General features: G+C 45.8%; 1 long non-coding RNA gene and 1 pseudogene across 2 annotated transcripts; both read right to left on the bottom strand.

The window, feature by feature from the left end:
- Window positions 1–1,381: 1,381 nt before the first annotated feature.
- LOC109939989 (uncharacterized) lies at window positions 1,382–8,495 on the bottom strand. Its single transcript, XR_004849637.1, has 3 exons — window positions 5,672–8,495; window positions 2,153–4,815; window positions 1,382–1,721 (listed from the first exon to the last, which is right to left on the bottom strand). It is a non-coding gene; the product is annotated as an uncharacterized lncRNA (long non-coding RNA).
- Window positions 8,496–17,032: 8,537 nt separating this feature from the next.
- On the bottom strand, window positions 17,033–18,989 carry LOC103627483 (B-box zinc finger protein 21-like; annotated as a pseudogene). Its single transcript, NR_163831.1, has 3 exons — window positions 18,559–18,989; window positions 18,154–18,467; window positions 17,033–17,609 (listed from the first exon to the last, which is right to left on the bottom strand). The product of NR_163831.1 is annotated as a B-box zinc finger protein 21-like (transcript).
- Between the last annotated feature and the right edge of the window lie 677 nt (window positions 18,990–19,666).

The following is a 19,666-nucleotide window of genomic DNA, read 5'->3' as shown; positions in this document are numbered from 1 at the left end:
ACGTGGCGGGTCTGTGCCCTAGGCGGGGTGACGTGGGGGCTCCTCCGAAGCCGAGGTTGAGTCTGTCTTCTGTTGCCGAGGCCGAGTCCGAGCCACGGGGTCGGGCGAGGCGGAGGTCGTTTGGCCGAGGCCAGGGCGGAGTCCGAGCCCTGGGGTCGGGCGAGGCGGAGTTTCGTCGTCTTCCGGGTCTTAGCCCGAGTCCGAGCCCTGGGGTCGGGCGGAGCGGAGTTCGCCGTCTTCCGGGTCTTTAGCCCGAGTCCGAGCCCTGGGGTCGGGCGGAGCGGAGTTCGCCGTCTTCCGGGTCTTAGCCCGAGTCCGAGCCCTGGGGTCGGGCGGAGCGGAGTTCGCCGTCTTCCGGGTCTTAGCCCGAGTCCGAGCCCTGGGGTCGGGCAGAGCGGAGTTCGCCGTCTTCCGGGTCTTAGCCCGAGTCCGAGCCCTGGGGTCGGGCGGAGCGGAGTTCGCCGTCTTCCGGGTCTTAGCCCGAGTCCGAGCCCTGGGGTCGGGCGGAGCGGAGTTCGCCGTGGCGCCTTTGGCAAGGCCTGACTGTCTGTCTGACTCACCATTTGCGTTAAATGCTCCTGCAACTCGGTCAGTCGGTGTGGCGATTTAGTCAGGGTCGCTTCTGAGCGAAGCCAAGGCCTCGGGCGAGCCGGTGATGTGTCCGTCGTAAAAAGGGGGGCCTCGGGCGAGACGGAAGTCTCTCGAGGTCGGCTGCCCTTGGCCGAGGCTAGGCTCGGGTGAAGCGTGATCGAGTCACTCGTGTGGACTGATCCCTGACTTAATCGTACCCATCAGGCCTTTGCAGCTTTATGCTGATGGGGGTTACCAGCTGAGAATTAGGCGTCTTGAGGGTACCCCTAATTATGGTCCCCGACAATAAGGAAAACAAAAAACCAAATTGTTGAACACTGACATAAATCGCCCATACCTCGTGCATGTGCAGCATGTCTCTTTCTTCATCGTAGGTATTCTCCTGGACTGAGTTTTTTACACGCAACACATGAGTATATAAACAAAGAATTAGTAGTCTCAACATAAATATTTTCAGACGGTCCTAAAACAATATTTACTAATCAGTGGAGAGTCATCCACCTAAAACAATATTTACTAATCAGTCTAGATTTATCTCCAAGGAAATTGAAGATGTTCTTCCTGGGACACATCATTGTCCTTGTCAACGACTCATTAAAACTAACCTCACCAGCATAGACGAATAAAAACATATATAAGCATTCACCAAGCAACAACAAAGTAACATATACCTCGGAGGCCCAATCGATGACAGTCACGATGAGGTGGCATAACCCACACCAACGTAGGTGCCATGGAGGTCCTCGACCTGGACCATCTCGATGGTTTGCATTCAGCTTAACTGAAGAAATGGGCAAACAGTGAACATATAGGCCACTCATAAATTCAATGGCAAAATATTGATCAAGCTCGACATCTCCAAGATATAACAAAAATAAAATGACAAAACAGAACGACATTGCATCAGTACACTCATGTTAAAAAATATAAAAAGATGCCTTGTGGATGCATGTACAATGAAATCTCGATCTCATTATGAGTTGTGGCAAAATATTGATCTTGTTTGAAGGATGATGCTACTCTCAAGCCCACTGATCTCACCCTAGTGCTGTTTGAATTTGTAGCGAAGAATTGGCGGGTCGATGCCTTTGTCTTCTTGGACACATTCCCACCCTTTCAAGAACTGGACCCTGCATTATCACAAATAGGCGATCAGAAAGCAAAAATCATTCTAAAACACTAAAATGAGCATGGCCTTATGAACGAATATTAGAATTCTTGCGAAAAAAACTCTAGTTCAGTTTCAACTGCCAATGATACAGTTCACAGAGCCATAAGAAACTAAAATTCATAGCTGACAAGTCACCAATTTTTTATTTGACTAAAAGGATTTATGGATGAAGTAGTGGTTACCAAAGTTTTGGATCCTAACCTTTTCTAATCTCCTTCCAACAAAAATAATCCATTTATGTTTGGGTATTTGTATAAGAGGTATGAAAACTAAACAATCAGGAAGAGATATGTGTGTACTATTTATGAATTACCTGGGCATATATGAGCGCCAGAAAGGGACCATATATACTTGCATAACTGCACCTTTGTGAGGGGTTGATGGACATACCTAGATGAAATCGGTGAGGGAGGCCTTTGGATTGCGTAACCACATGGCCGATGGGTCCTTGGAGTGGTTGAGCCTGAGATCCTTGACGACCGCGAACACCATATCCCCCGAGAACAGATCCTTGGGTCACAGGTCCCTCTCGGCGCCGGTGGGAGAGGAGCGGCTGCTGGCCAGCAGCAACACCAACCTGCTGTGGTGCTCCAGCCCGTCTTTCTCATTCGACTGCTCCACATCTGCGCGCTACCCATGGCGGCTACTGCTGCTCTGACCTCGTCGATGGCGTGGGTGACCATCCACGTGGCGTCGGCGCCGGCCGCGGCGCCGTTGAGACCGCGTGACACTAGGCTGCTGCGCCGCATCGACGGAGGCAACGTTGGCACTGTGTACCTATGCCGCCATGGTCTTCGGCTTCTAAATGTTCATACCTCAAAAGTGATCAAATTTGTAACGTTAGAAATGCATTTGCTTAAATATTGCAAAGAAGTAGATGGAATTAATCATTGCTCTAAATGTATCACTTGAGCTCATTCCGGTATCTATTTGCCATTGGATGCAAACTTTTGAAGATTCAGAAATTACAGATAGCCTATCTTCTACTTGAAGCAATCAGTATTGAATATGTTGTTTCCAAATGACATATCCTATGGATAGTCTCTCAAATAGCATTCAATTATAAGCCATAGCATTGCTTCACTTCAAACTATTAATTTGACTTATTCTCTTATCGGTTATAGCAGATTTAACTGAAATCGTTCAATCTTCTTGTAGTCCACATTTGCAGACTTTTGATTATTGTTGTGTGCCTACAGTGTTCTTAACTGCAATTTTCTAGCATTAGTTCATCAATTATTTGTCCTCTTATATCTGTATAAAATTAGATGTAAACAGACATTAATTAGTTGTGTTGTGCTCTCATGTATTAGCATTCTACCTGTATCGAATTCTTCAGCTTGTCAGCAAATCTTTAAAAGCAAAGCAAATTTTTAAAAGCGGCATGCCTAGCCCCAGTGTGGCAGAACCTCCCAAGTTATTGGGCCCACATGCACCTGTCCTTGTCTCAAAGACCTCAGACGACTATGCATGTGCACCAAATAACTTAACAGGATCCGTCCGAGTGTCCCAAGGACATCGGATAAACCACTTACAACCAGAACCGCGGGATTAAGTAACACAAATCACACACACCAATATTGTTGCAGCGTAAATCTTACTACCAAATTTTACAGGTTACAAAAATTTTACATTAGTTTATCGGAGTGATTACAAAAGTATAAGTTTGAAATATATGCTAGCTCAAGGGACCATCCTCATTAAGAAGTATAGAAGGGTTACTTAGACTTATAAGAAGGTCGAGCCCACCGACACTTAACACCATCATCAGCAGCACAAAACTATGACCTGAAAAACAATAGGGAATAAAACCCTGAGTATGGAATTACTCAGCAAGACTTACCCGACTAAAGAAAAGACTCTCAAGGATATGCTGGATTTGGGAATCAAGGAGAGGCTTTAGCAAAAATCAACTTAGATACTTTTGCAGAAATAGCTTACTAAAGTGAGTCCTTACTTTCAATATTTTAACGTCAGATTAAATATTAATAGACTCTATTTGCATCTGGTCTAATTTCACCATCTCATCAATACAACATCATTTTTATTCATGAGGTTCACATCCTGACTTAGGTTGCAGGGCAGCGATCAAGTCTCCACTCTCCGGGGATATAACGGCGATCCGAATCGATTTACTCAGCTGAGGATTTCTAACCACACGACATATGTAGCACTTAACCCTTGCATATGTCAACCATTCCCACGGATCCTCCACTGCATGAACAGGTCCGCGCCACCCGAGAGCACACCACCCTTTTTAGGCGGTCCTTTGCCAGGAGGGTACGTGCCACTCTCGCCATCTCTCCACTCCCAGTGCGCGATTGTCTTTTCATGTATGGAATAGCCGGGTTCAAGCTTATCCTGTCCCATATCCAGGGCATGTGGCTAGTTAAGATAGTCCTTGATCATACAGGCCTACATACGCATCCAATCCTTAACTAACTTGGGCGGAGCATCACCTGTTCCTAGCCCAAGTCCCGATTTAAGTACTTCCATCCTTAGGATTGTTTTGTGTTCCTTAGGATGAAAAGAGCATTATAGGGAACTTTGCAGTAAGATCCCACCATGCTCCCAAGAAAAATATTGTTGCAGGTAGAAGCCATCCTTCCTCAGGATAAACCTGAGCTGGGCATAAGTGCAAAGGACAAACTCCATCTGCTTATAAGCAGGGCTAAGCATTTTTGTAAATCATGTTTTGATACTTCACCAGAAGTATCTATAAAGGTATGGATATCAAGGTAGGCAATGCATCAAAGGGTTTCCAAGCAACTCCTATAAACTTAATGCACATTTCGCTAGACTTAAAGTGTATAAAAATCTTTTTAAAAACACAAGGAAGGGGTAAATGCACCGGGGCTTGCCTGGAATAAACACTACGTTAGTGTTTGTTAGACGACGACCACTTGGCGATCATCCTTTTGTTCTGATACTTGCTTCGTCTGTCCATCTTCAGTTTCGTCCGTCAGCATCATCTTGTGGAGAAACTCACGCGCGGCGACATCTTGTGGTCGACTCAGTTCTGATCCTCCGTATCACGTAGTCAATAAACGTACCTAAATGATTTGCATAATGCACATGAATGCATATAAACATGAATATTACAAACCTAAATAATGCTACACGATATAGAATTAAACACTTAAAGGCGAGATGCATTACAACATTCATGATACTAATATCAACATATTACTAAATACAACAATCACCCTCTCTATCTTAACCAGACCTAACTCAAATATCAAGAAATATTAAACCATGCATAGGTTCTATATTTTTTTAAAGCTAGCGCATACATCAAAAGATCACCAAAAATCTAGGTTCATTAATATAGAACAGAAGTAATTTAATGAGTATTTCTAAATTATTCACTTAGACTAACTTGTATATCACATATTTTAGTGGAAGCAAATTCATCAATGTGGCTCGGTTCTAAATATTCGGAAGCACAAGTAACATCTAACCATGACATTTAATCGACTACTACATATAGGATAAAAAGACGATTAAGACAGGCTATCGATTTTACTATATAAATACAATTAGTACAATCAACAATATCAGGACTTAACAGCTAATCGTTTCGAATACTAAAACTATATTTTACGATATTAATTAAACTACACACCGTATATACGAAGCAGTTGAACCAATATCTAACACCGCCACTATGGGTATAGGCAAATAAGATAATCAAATCAACATACTTAGCTAATCCATCTAATAACTCTGCTAACGGAGGTAGCGAATATAGTTCACTAATACTCAACTTGACCATTTCATCGAACAATCGAGAAGCATCGCGCTGGCTTCGGCTTCAGCATCAAATCTTTCTCCACGGTCGCACACAAAAACACACAAAGGAAACAAACATAGCGCTAAATAACACAAATCACCATCAAAATTAATTACCACGAAGCTGCGTGAACTTGCGAAGATCTCCCGCTATACACAGATCATCGGCAGCGCGTCACGACGAACTCCAAAAACCACGACGGTGATGACGCAGAGTGCGGAGACATGCTACAAGGATTTGAAGCTGCTGGCCACGGCGAGCAGCAGGAGCGAGGGAGCATCGCGGCAATGGAAGAGAGGGGAACGCCGGCCATGGAAGGTGACGGCCGTGGAGAAGCAACAGTGAAGAATCGTCCCTAGACGACACGCTGGTGGCCAGCCAGAAAGACAACTCGAGTTGTGACTAGGGGCGCCAGCAAGAGCACGTTGCCGCGGCTGATGGAGGCGAAGAAACCGGCGAGCGTGCAGAACACGGTGCCCAGGCATGTGACCGAGCTCAGCAGGGAAATCCAGCCGGGCGCAGGAACACGCCATGGGAGTAGTGCAGCGCGCACGCAGGAACCAAGCTCGAAGATGTCGAGCAAAGACGGAAGAGACTCGTCCGGCAGCCATGGCGAGTAGCGGAACTCCGGCGTCCATGGCAGGGAGAGGAAGACGCGAGGGAGAGATGAGAGGAGCTCGGCTGGAGAGGGGCGAGCACTAGGGAGCTCGTCTGGTGTCCACGCCATGACCGAGCAGGGCGAGCTCGAAGCCGGCTATGGAACGAGCTCGCACAGAGGGGCCAGGGGCGCGGCAGAGAGCAACTGGTGGAATGCGCTGGAATGAGCTGGAGAGGGATGTCGTGTTGGAGAAATGAACGAGCTCTGTACACGGATAAGACCAAGTACAGCTACGGGAGATGGAACTCCAGGGATTAAAGCGGCGTCGGGATAATACAGAAGTCCAAAGCGGTGGCCGAAAAAAAAAAACGAAGAACGCTGTCCATTGGATGAGAGAAGTTACGATGGGGAAGAGATAATACTGGGATATAAAATGGTGAAAGAAAAATAGAATTTTTCTTCTCTTTTTTTTACACAAAAGACTATACAGATAATTTAGTTCTCAAATTAAATCTACGCGGGAGTAAGCTGGATGAAATAAAAGATACCAGTCAAACTAGTACAGCCTGCGCTTGATTTAATTTAGGGTAGATAATTTACTGAGCGAATAAATCTCAATTTCAAATCCTCGGATGTGATTTCTCAGCTAATGGGCTGAGATAGAATTATTTTTCACCTAAAACTTTAGTTGTCGAGTTCTAATAAATCTCGTTTGAGAAGAAATCGGAGGACTGGAATAAATTTCCAAATTCGTATATACGCGAGCGATGAATTTTAAATAATCACCGGACGCACCGATTTTCGGAACCACTATGTTCCGAACAACACAAAAATTTAGGACGAGCCCGAATAGATGAAATAAAAACGATGTCGCACCCGCGACAGACGAAAGAGATGCGATATTAAAATCACAATAGGCGAAGACGATTAAATTTTAGTATCCGTTTCATCCACTTATATTACGTGCTTAAATCCGAACTCGTTGTCGAGCGGAATATAAACACCTGGGGTGTTACAGCCCTCCCCCCTTAAAAGAATCTCGTCCCGAGATTCGGAGCGAAAGACTTTCAAGAGTAGAGAAGCATGTAACCCACGTCCATATCAGCGATAATCATAAGGCAGTTCTGAGCGAAGGCAAGTGTCTCAGGATGTGGTTTCTCTAGTGGGCATAACATGTATCGACTTAAGCCAATTTAGAGATGTCCACCAATAGAGACGATGTCTGCCAGAAGAACACATAAGGTCCCATGTGTGCAGTTTGCTTTTTCCTGATGACACCATACTATCTGATTCTGTTGGGTGAGCGGTAGATATATGACCTTACCCAAACAGAACCAGATGCAACCTCTTGGGTAAAACACACAGAAAGGGGTTTACCAACAAGCGGTCATGGTAAGTTCTTAGCACAAGAGACGGGTGTGAATGTCGAATAACATCACAGTTGACTCGTGGCTAACCAAAAAATCCAAGTCCCTGAAAGGTGATATAGATTCGAGAAAATCACCAGCGGATGGATCAGTAGATACGAACTTTACAACCACTCCATTTTATCCAGCACTAATCATGGATCGACTTAATCACACATGCTGGAAAAGCACACGTGAGACGATTGAGGCATGGCTAGAGCGATAATTAGGTGGTTATTAGTCGACTTAACTTGATTCTTGTAAGTACTTTCTTTAGGGTGGGTTGAACCAAAGTGAGTTCAGGCAAATCGATAAAACGATCTCTAAACTCAACCTTTGTTACAGTGCAGTTACAAGTTAGTAAAACCAACTTGTTGAACTACTTTTGACATTGGGCATGTCCTCTCAGTACCATCGGTAAGCCAAGGGTTGAGAGTTCACATCTGCTAGCAAAAGATCATGTATTTGGATAGAAATCCATTTGGTCAGGTTGTTCATCCATTTCTTCCATGCGAGATGAATTGACTTGGTTCGGGAATACATGGATTAAATAAGAGAGCGAATGAATAAACTCCTGCATCTCAGCAGCAGGGGAAACAGATCACCATTTTGAGAGCTAATCAGTTGTCTCTCGACACTAAAAAGCTCCAAGGCTTCACCTTTACACAAAGGACATAAAGGGAACTTGTATGTGTGTAGTCACTACCAAAGTAAAGGGACAAGAGACCACACATTAAAGGGGTATGCCCTTTTGATCCAACAGAGATGATGGATGTTGCTTGATCACTTGACAAACAACATAGAAATTGTTTCAAGGAAGTAGTTTATGGAAGATAACACATTAGTGTAGTTCCACAATGGATCATGACCAGAGACCTTGATACCAGCATCCGACGAGTAGCACAGTCCTGTGTGCGCATTCACAGGAGGCTCTCAGTTTCGCTGCGGCACCATAAGTCATTAATCGTGACACCACTACCGAACTGGCACCAATAACAATCTCACATAGCAAAAACAGATTGTGCCAAGATAACGCATTGACATAGTCTCATAATGGATTACAACTACTAACTGTGATACCAGCGCGTGCCGAGCAGCACAACCATGTGTGCGCACACACAGAAGGCCCTCGGTTTCGTCACGGCACCATCAGTTTTAGTCATAGCACCATTACCAGACATAACCAATAAGAAACTTCGCGCGACACCAATGGATTAGGCAAGGGTGACAATATACAAAGAGACTCTACCTGTCAAAACGGTTACAAGTAGAGAGCCAAATAGATTATGGCCCGATGAAATGAACAAGGCATGGCCATAACCTAAACTTGATAAAAGGAGTATGATGGGAGACTGTTACTGATACCCACTGTAGCGATTACAAGGTCAAGGATTAATTTAGTATGCCTTCGATAAATATGGAGAAACCAAAGGCATCAAACTCAAGAAAATGGTCGGACATGTCTTTCCTAGGTTAGGTTGATAAAATAACGACATGATCCATAAGAAGAGCCAAAACTGGATAAGGGACATCAGCTTGCACCAACCGAACAAGGGAATGGTTTTGGTTGGAAACATGACTTGAGATTCTTGTTTTAAGCTAGGGTACACTTTATGTCCAGCAAAGAAATTATCTAAGCATTTATTTGTATAAGTTTGGGTCAAGGAAGGGTAACGGAAAAATCAACTTTAGGGTCATGGTTCACTAAACACGAACATGGTCTAGTTTAGGGTTTACACAAATAGGTCACAAACATTCTATCGGCACTTCCAGCACAAGAGCAAACACCATATAAGACCTTAACAGGTTACCTAAAGAACAGAGGATAGCTATTTCATCGAAGTTCATAATTCAGCATTACACCACATTATCTACAATCAATGGTTACTGGAACAAAGATGAGAGAAGCATTTTGGGTGTATAGGTGACAAACATGATGCAACAATCAGGATGCATGCTCGTCCTAGACGTCCTCACGAGTTTGCCAACATAATGTGGCGATAGCGTTCTATCTCGGTGGCATACTAACGACTCTCACGGTATTTTGCTAGTCGTCAGCTACACATACGTTTTCGAGGTTAGTGTACCTGCAGAAAATTTCATCACAGCCCATTTTCCCATGATGCAGTTCACACATGACAGTTTATCACAGTTTATACTCCATATATTTCTATATGGAGGCTAGCTCATCATTAAGCGCCGAGCCAGGCATAGGCGCCGTTGCCACACTTTAACCATAGGGCAACTCATTATGGTAACTTACCTTCTCACCTGAGCGTAGGTGCGTCGTTACAAGTACATTACACTTCTCAGTATTCCCATGTCTGTATACCCATACACATCCATGGGGTACTGAATTCCCAGAAAAGTAAATACTCCACATCGCAACCTTCATATATACATATGTAGAACATGTATATAGTCAAGCGCTTTTTACACTCTTCCCTAGACCGACGGTTGTTCGGTCATGCTCTCACATCTCACCTTACCTTGAGCGTCGATCCATTCAAAACTGAATGGCCTCAAAAATAACAATACACATGTATGCAATATCCACCAGGTTATGGTTTTCAACTAAGCCACCTGATAGTCCTTAATTTAGGGCTTAATAGAGGATGTCGCTAGCATTATAGTTTTTCAAAACTGTTTTTCAAAGCCAACAATGTGTTAAGTTGAAAATAGGTTTTCTAAAACTAAAACTTTGTTTTTAAAATATGTATGTGACCGTATTATACTTAATCCTGCTCCGATACCAGCTGTGGCAGAACCTCCCAAGTTATTGGGCCCACATGCACCTGTCCTTGTCTCAAAGACCTCAGACGACTATGCATGTGCACCAAATAACTTAACAGGATCCGTCCGAGTGTCCCAAGGACATCGGATAAACCACTTACAACCAGAACCGCGGGATTAAGTAACACAAATCACACACACCAATATTGTTGCAGCGTAAATCTTACTACCAAATTTTACAGGTTACAAAAATTTTACATTAGTTTATCGGAGTGATTACAAAAGTATAAGTTTGAAATATATGCTAGCTCAAGGGACCATCCTCATTAAGAAGTATAGAAGGGTTACTTAGACTTATAAGAAGGTCGAGCCCACCGACACTTAACACCATCATCAGCAGCACAAAACTATGACCTGAAAAACAATAGGGAATAAAACCCTGAGTATGGAATTACTCAGCAAGACTTACCCGACTAAAGAAAAGACTCTCAAGGATATGCTGGATTTGGGAATCAAGGAGAGGCTTTAGCAAAAATCAACTTAGATACTTTTGCAGAAATAGCTTACTAAAGTGAGTCCTTACTTTCAATATTTTAACGTCAGATTAAATATTAATAGACTCTATTTGCATCTGGTCTAATTTCACCATCTCATCAATACAACATCATTTTTATTCATGAGGTTCACATCCTGACTTAGGTTGCAGGGCAGCGATCAAGTCTCCACTCTCCGGGGATATAACGGCGATCCGAATCGATTTACTCAGCTGAGGATTTCTAACCACACGACATATGTAGCACTTAACCCTTGCATATGTCAACCATTCCCACGGATCCTCCACTGCATGAACAGGTCCGCGCCACCCGAGAGCACACCACCCTTTTTAGGCGGTCCTTTGCCAGGAGGGTACGTGCCACTCTCGCCATCTCTCCACTCCCAGTGCGCGATTGTCTTTTCATGTATGGAATAGCCGGGTTCAAGCTTATCCTGTCCCATATCCAGGGCATGTGGCTAGTTAAGATAGTCCTTGATCATACAGGCCTACATACGCATCCAATCCTTAACTAACTTGGGCGGAGCATCACCTGTTCCTAGCCCAAGTCCCGATTTAAGTACTTCCATCCTTAGGATTGTTTTGTGTTCCTTAGGATGAAAAGAGCATTATAGGGAACTTTGCAGTAAGATCCCACCATGCTCCCAAGAAAAATATTGTTGCAGGTAGAAGCCATCCTTCCTCAGGATAAACCTGAGCTGGGCATAAGTGCAAAGGACAAACTCCATCTGCTTATAAGCAGGGCTAAGCATTTTTGTAAATCATGTTTTGATACTTCACCAGAAGTATCTATAAAGGTATGGATATCAAGGTAGGCAATGCATCAAAGGGTTTCCAAGCAACTCCTATAAACTTAATGCACATTTCGCTAGACTTAAAGTGTATAAAAATCTTTTTAAAAACACAAGGAAGGGGTAAATGCACCGGGGCTTGCCTGGAATAAACACTACGTTAGTGTTTGTTAGACGACGACCACTTGGCGATCATCCTTTTGTTCTGATACTTGCTTCGTCTGTCCATCTTCAGTTTCGTCCGTCAGCATCATCTTGTGGAGAAACTCACGCGCGGCGACATCTTGTGGTCGACTCAGTTCTGATCCTCCGTATCACGTAGTCAATAAACGTACCTAAATGATTTGCATAATGCACATGAATGCATATAAACATGAATATTACAAACCTAAATAATGCTACACGATATAGAATTAAACACTTAAAGGCGAGATGCATTACAACATTCATGATACTAATATCAACATATTACTAAATACAACAATCACCCTCTCTATCTTAACCAGACCTAACTCAAATATCAAGAAATATTAAACCATGCATAGGTTCTATATTTTTTTAAAGCTAGCGCATACATCAAAAGATCACCAAAAATCTAGGTTCATTAATATAGAACAGAAGTAACTTAATGAGTATTTCTAAATTATTCACTTAGACTAACTTGTATATCACATATTTTAGTGGAAGCAAATTCATCAATGTGGCTCGGTTCTAAATATTCGGAAGCACAAGTAACATCTAACCATGACATTTAATCGACTACTACATATAGGATAAAAAGACGATTAAGACAGGCTATCGATTTTACTATATAAATACAATTAGTACAATCAACAATATCAGGACTTAACAGCTAATCGTTTCGAATACTAAAACTATATTTTACGATATTAATTAAACTACACACCGTATATACGAAGCAGTTGAACCAATATCTAACACCGCCACTATGGGTATAGGCAAATAAGATAATCAAATCAACATACTTAGCTAATCCATCTAATAACTCTGCTAACGGAGGTAGCGAATATAGTTCACTAATACTCAACTTGACCATTTCATCGAACAATCGAGAAGCATCGCGCTGGCTTCGGCTTCAGCATCAAATCTTTCTCCACGGTCGCACACAAAAACACACAAAGGAAACAAACATAGCGCTAAATAACACAAATCACCATCAAAATTAATTACCACGAAGCTGCGTGAACTTGCGAAGATCTCCCGCTATACACAGATCATCGGCAGCGCGTCACGACGAACTCCAAAAACCACGACGGTGATGACGCAGAGTGCGGAGACATGCTACAAGGATTTGAAGCTGCTGGCCACGGCGAGCAGCAGGAGCGAGGGAGCATCGCGGCAATGGAAGAGAGGGGAACGCCGGCCATGGAAGGTGACGGCCGTGGAGAAGCAACAGTGAAGAATCGTCCCTAGACGACACGCTGGTGGCCAGCCAGAAAGACAACTCGAGTTGTGACTAGGGGCGCCAGCAAGAGCACGTTGCCGCGGCTGATGGAGGCGAAGAAACCGGCGAGCGTGCAGAACACGGTGCCCAGGCATGTGACCGAGCTCAGCAGGGAAATCCAGCCGGGCGCAGGAACACGCCATGGGAGTAGTGCAGCGCGCACGCAGGAACCAAGCTCGAAGATGTCGAGCAAAGACGGAAGAGACTCGTCCGGCAGCCATGGCGAGTAGCGGAACTCCGGCGTCCATGGCAGGGAGAGGAAGACGCGAGGGAGAGATGAGAGGAGCTCGGCTGGAGAGGGGCGAGCACTAGGGAGCTCGTCTGGTGTCCACGCCATGACCGAGCAGGGCGAGCTCGAAGCCGGCTATGGAACGAGCTCGCACAGAGGGGCCAGGGGCGCGGCAGAGAGCAACTGGTGGAATGCGCTGGAATGAGCTGGAGAGGGATGTCGTGTTGGAGAAATGAACGAGCTCTGTACACGGATAAGACCAAGTACAGCTACGGGAGATGGAACTCCAGGGATTAAAGCGGCGTCGGGATAATACAGAAGTCCAAAGCGGTGGCCGAAAAAAAAAAACGAAGAACGCTGTCCATTGGATGAGAGAAGTTACGATGGGGAAGAGATAATACTGGGATATAAAATGGTGAAAGAAAAATAGAATTTTTCTTCTCTTTTTTTTACACAAAAGACTATACAGATAATTTAGTTCTCAAATTAAATCTACGCGGGAGGTAAGCTGGATGAAATAAAAGATACCAGTCAAACTAGTACAGCCTGCGCTTGATTTAATTTAGGGTAGATAATTTACTGAGCGAATAAATCTCAATTTCAAATCCTCGGATGTGATTTCTCAGCTAATGGGCTGAGATAGAATTATTTTTCACCTAAAACTTTAGTTGTCGAGTTCTAATAAATCTCGTTTGAGAAGAAATCGGAGGACTGGAATAAATTTCCAAATTCGTATATACGCGAGCGATGAATTTTAAATAATCACCGGACGCACCGATTTTCGGAACCACTATGTTCCGAACAACACAAAAATTTAGGACGAGCCCGAATAGATGAAATAAAAACGATGTCGCACCCGCGACAGACGAAAGAGATGCGATATTAAAATCACAATAGGCGAAGACGATTAAATTTTAGTATCCGTTTCATCCACTTATATTACGTGCTTAAATCCGAACTCGTTGTCGAGCGGAATATAAACACCTGGGGTGTTACACCCAGCCCCGCGGCGGCGAGCTTGGCATGGATGCGGGGGCGAGCTTGACATGGATGAGGTGGCGAGCTTGGCATATAAGTAGTTCTTCTACAACAGTACAAAAACATCAATACCAAGTGTCAAAAGAATTGTACAACAATGGTTGAGGAAAGAATAAAAGCAACAGAATTGTTGCGGGGCCTCTCATGTATTTGTGTGTGCCCAGCAGCCCTAGAAGGATAACACATAATTAAAGTTCATACACACACATGTATATACAAACCGTCATTGGTTTATCTAGGTTCACATCAATAGAAATTCAGCATAGTGGTCCTAAGCAAGGCCTATATTCTCAATCGAGCTCGCAATTGTCATAATTAAAGTTCATACGCAGACTGAGGCGAGATGCTGGAAGGTAAACTCAAGGAATATATACTTGAATATCCAAACCGGAAAATGAAGTACCAATAGCACTGGAAAGTTAACAGGTGAAGATAATGAAAAAGTGAGCATGAATATGTACACAATGTGACCCAACAGACTATAGTCAGTTTCAAAAAAGACCTTTTAAGTGGAATTTATATCACATTCTAGAGGTACCAAGAAGACTATAGTTAAATCTGAAAAAGACCTTTTAAGCAAAATATAATCATGTGGAAGGTTACTGAAGGTGGATAATGTTGAAGGAATCATGAAAGAAAAAAGAAAAATACACTAAAAGCAAGGTATATAATATTAATCACATCGTGAAAACTGTGTACCTTACTTCTACACGTGGTAGCAGGAGAAGTTGTCAAAGCTAGAGCGAAGAGCAGCTGAGCAACAATCACACACATGGATTTTATTGAATGGAAGGAAATTGAATCAACAGTAGAAATCTAGTGAGCGGAATATGAGGAGCCTAGTACCAGAGGTCCAAGTAACATCGATAGCCATAACAATCCAGGTTTAACAAAAAACAGCGACTTTCTATTTACCTTCGACCTAGGAGGCTATGAATGAATAAAGTAATTTGAAACCACACAATAATCAAAGGGCCAAAAGGCAAATGCTTTCCTCCGAAAGGCGGAATGGAGGAAGGGGATAGGGGCATACCAGGAGGGAGCCAGAAGAGTAGCGTTCGAAAAGCCTCGATGTGTAACTATCCCTCGATTTGCCATTGCAAGGTCTGCACATAGTTTATGATTTCATCGAGCATCACTACCTTGCCCACCACCCAAAATGAGAAACATTTTACTCTGAATTCAAACTTGAGCAGCACACCAAACTACTCAAGTGACAGCAAGTGCCTGATGTTAATTGAGTGAGTGAGTGAGAGTGTCTTCTCAGTTACCTTGTTGCAACCCAGCACGAGATCCTGCAGCGGCTTCATCCGCTAGCTGATCTTCTCCCTTCTCACATGAATTATCCATAAGAAGCAAGGAAAAAACTCGACACACGAATCTCTGTAGCCAGCAAGGATGACGATGCAAAGAAATAATAGTGCAACAGAGCCTTAGGGAAATGTACCCTCTCCACGAGGTTGTGACAGTCCATTGCCTCACCATGCCTTGCTTGCCACGCCTTGCCCAGACATGGATGTAGTCCTTGGGCAGCTAGGGGGGCTTCGTTGCGTTGTCCTTCCCCTGCTTCTTTCCACCATTCTCGGGTTGTGCTCCATGCCACCGCGCTTGGTCGATCTGCACCGCTTCCCATTGACAATGCAGGTTTTAAGGGAATTAAGGGAATTAAGGGAACCAAATTGCCAGGTGACACCAAAATATTTCATTCTTTGCCCCAAACCTGAACCGCCTAGGGAATTAAGGGAACCAAATTGTTGCCATGACAATGCAGTTGAGGAAGGGGTTTCCAGTGTCGATGACGACATCAATCTGGGGTGACCTGAAGGAGCCCGAGAAACCGTCGCGGGGTATTCCTGTTCCTACCGGCAACAGGGGAGGAGAAATCCGTGGGCGCGCGGTTGGAGCTCCCGGGCATCGCGCAATCGCCAACTTGTTGTACCCGAAGGCATCGACGACACAGTCGAAGTCGGTGGCTGGCGCGAGCGACGTCGCCAGGTGGGTGTTTTCGTTTACCTATCCCACCCAGATTTGGTAGGAGTAGCGAGGTTTGGGAGGAGGACATACCGGGATCGAGGCGTAGAGGTGGCGCTCCGGCGGTGACCATGGCGAGGGGGAGGGTACGCCCTGCGGCGGAGGTGGAGGTGATGGGAGGTCATGGCGGCGCGGTCGTCGTTGTCGGGGGCCGTGAGGCATCTATCGCGGCAGGGGCAGGGCCGTAGGGGGCGAGCAGCGCGGTAGAGAGAGGAGAGGAACGTGCAGGGGAAGGTTAGGGATTGGGGTGCGGTCGTGCGGTGGAGAGGAATGGAGCGTGAGAGACGCAGACGCACGATAGGATAGGGACGGTCCAGATCGATGGACGGCAGAACGAGGGGAGGCAGACTACTATTGCTTACTTAATAAGTAGTAGAGATATATATGCATCGTTATTTTCCTTATGGTTTTCTATTCAAACTTATCTAGTTTTACCAACTTTGTGGATATCATCAATGTGCGCTACATTTGCCCACCTTGTAGGCCACATTTTAGGTCTTGTATGGAGTTCGCACGAACATGTTTTCTTCAGGAGGGGATGCATATGAAACACACGACGGTGCTGGCCGTCTATATATGTTCATATGGCCCGTCGTCTGTGCTTCTGGCCATTCTCCAGCCGATCCTTGAGACTGCTGTGTAACCGAACTCTATTTCTAAATTTTAATTTCATTCAGGACTGTCTTGGTGGCAAGAGAGTTGGAGGGGATATACGGAGGATTTTTTTTAAAAAAAAAGAAATACATATGACGGTGTGATTTGACGTGTGAACATAAGCCGCCGCTAGCCCCGCGAATGTGTAGGGCGTGCTTTTCTACTACCCATGACCGTATTCTGTTGCCCAACATGTATATTGCTCGCGGCATCTCCTTCAACTTTGGTTTAAATTTGACAAGTTTGCACTAAACTCCAATCAACTTGGACCCCACGCCGAATTCCGCTGCACGTGGAAGAATTCCAGAAATTGCGAGTCCTACACGTGCTTCTGCAGTTCCCTGGGGAGAGAGAGGTGGTCTCCTGACACGGTCGTCTCCTGTTGGGTTGTTCACCAGTAAGAATAGGAGGACGTGGCTCTGGGTCTCTTGCTGCTGCTGCACATCGCCATCTGCGGCATCCTGCTGCCCTTGCCCTCGCAGAAGATCTGCTCCGGCGCCATCCACGCGGAGTAGTAGCCGTCCTGCGGGCCGCCTGTCCGAGCTAGCCCTCCCGCCTGCTCAGTCAGATGCCGCAGCGGGAAACCAGGTTAAACACATCACACGTGCATGTCAAAGCCCGTGAGCGGTAGATTTGCTTATCGTACAAACCGATCTATTCTATTATCACAAACAGTAGTACTAGTATTATTAATTTTAGGGTCAGGGTCATCAGCGAGCCGTGGCTAAACTGGCCCCGCGAGATTAAATAAAGTTGTTCCTGGAGATATTATGATCCACCTCACAGTACACACACACCCTGGAGCCTGGACCAGGCAGCGAGAGCATAGGCATACTACAGCGCGCCCATAATGGATGGTTACTGGTTGGATTGGAAGCAGCGCACTAATGCCGACGACGCAGACCTGTACGTGCGTGCTCGGGATATGCTATGCTATGCCATGCCATGCTTTGGGTGCGGCGGGTCAGCTCAGGAACAAAGACAAGAGTCGTTCATGGACTGCTAAACTTTTCCTGCACGCGCGGCAATGGCTAAACTGAAGAGTACGTAGTAGCAGTAGCACGTATACATATACGCATGGGACCGACACCACCACCAACCTGATACGACACGTCTGCGGAGACGCCAATGGCAGTTGCGGCGGCGGTCTCGTCCACCAGGAAGTCCTCGACATGCCACCCGGGCAGCGTCTTGGTCAGGTACTCGGAGATGCTGCTGCTGCTGCTGTCGTTCTCGTCCTCCTCCGACGGCGGCGGGCGCGCGGCGGGCTCTGCGGAGAGCCGGAGAGGCGCACGCCCGTGAGCAGGAACCGGGTGTGGCGCATGGCCAGCTCGCTGGCCGTGTGCACCGGCACGTCGCAGTCGGGGCACAGGATCGCCCGGTCCTCCTTGCAGAACAGGAGCCCGCGCTTCTCCTGCGTGACATACATACATACACGCATGTACGCAAATCGATCAGAAGCAGAACACACACGCATCGGTATATGGTATGAATAATGATCGAACCTGGCAGATGTCGCAGAGCGGAGGCGGCGGTGTCTGCTGCGCCGACGAGGACGGCGCCGCCGGGCTGAGCAGCGAGAGCCGGCGGTGCTTGCCGGCGAGCTTGTTGGCGCGGTGCACGCGGCGGTCGCACGCCTCGCACAGCGCGGCCTCGTCGGCGCAGCAGAACACAGACGCCGCCTCGGCCGCGCACACGTCGCACTGCACCTTCATCTTTCACCGCTCTCTTTGCGATCGCGCGCGCTAGCTCTCGCTCTCCCTCTCCCTCCCTCTCGAGACGGGTCGGAGGCGGCTCAGCTCAGGTCAATCGTGTATAGAAGGATGGGCTGGAGGAAAGCGAAGCTAACTGTAGCAACCGCGAGGCTGGATGATGGGGGATGCTACTAGTGTGTTACTTCCTAGCTACTAGACCGGGGTTAGCGCGGAAAGATATGTGGGGGCTAGGCTAGGCTAGGCTATCTCCACTTTTATTATATGCCGCGATGAGATCGTACGTACGACGCGATTTTGTGGTTAAGCTTAAGCAGCAGCGATTAGGTGCAGTGGTGAGGATCGATCCGCATTGAAAAGATGGGCCGGCCAAGCCATGTCCGGCCGGGAGGCGTCTGCATGACGGTGACGGGGTTCCAGCCGTCGGCGACTGTGCCGACCTGACGTGTTAGGTCTGGTGTTTACGTCCGGTCCGGAGTCCCATCTCAGGCCTCCTGACTGTGGTCTTGATGGTTCTGCTGTTGACAACCGGAATTCAATTCTAAGGCGTGCCTAACGTGTGTCTGTGTTAATATTCTCGTGTCTATAGGAGCGAGTGCACAATAGAGATAGGCTACTAGCTAGCTGGTGTCCTCACCGGGACAGGGTTATCATAGAGGCGAGATTCTGGTAATCTGGAACAGGGTTATGCCATTATGGCTGGTCAATGGAAGTGCATACGTAGTATATTAATTTCTCACATTAACAGTAAACTTGCGTTGCGACCACGCACAAGAACAAATATCACATTTTATATCTTAACCAAAACGCCTAGAAAAAAAGGTTGATTCCTTTTTTATAGCTCGTTCGGTCGTAAGTACTCCATTAGCTAGCAAGATGATACTATGTGAGATGTTATCCT

The sequence above is a fragment of the Zea mays genome, chromosome 5, assembly GCF_902167145.1.
Source record: "Zea mays cultivar B73 chromosome 5, Zm-B73-REFERENCE-NAM-5.0, whole genome shotgun sequence".
NCBI lineage: Eukaryota > Viridiplantae > Streptophyta > Magnoliopsida > Poales > Poaceae > Zea > Zea mays.
The sequence above is the reverse complement of the archived record's forward strand: the minus strand, read 5'-3'. Positions and strand labels throughout refer to the sequence as shown.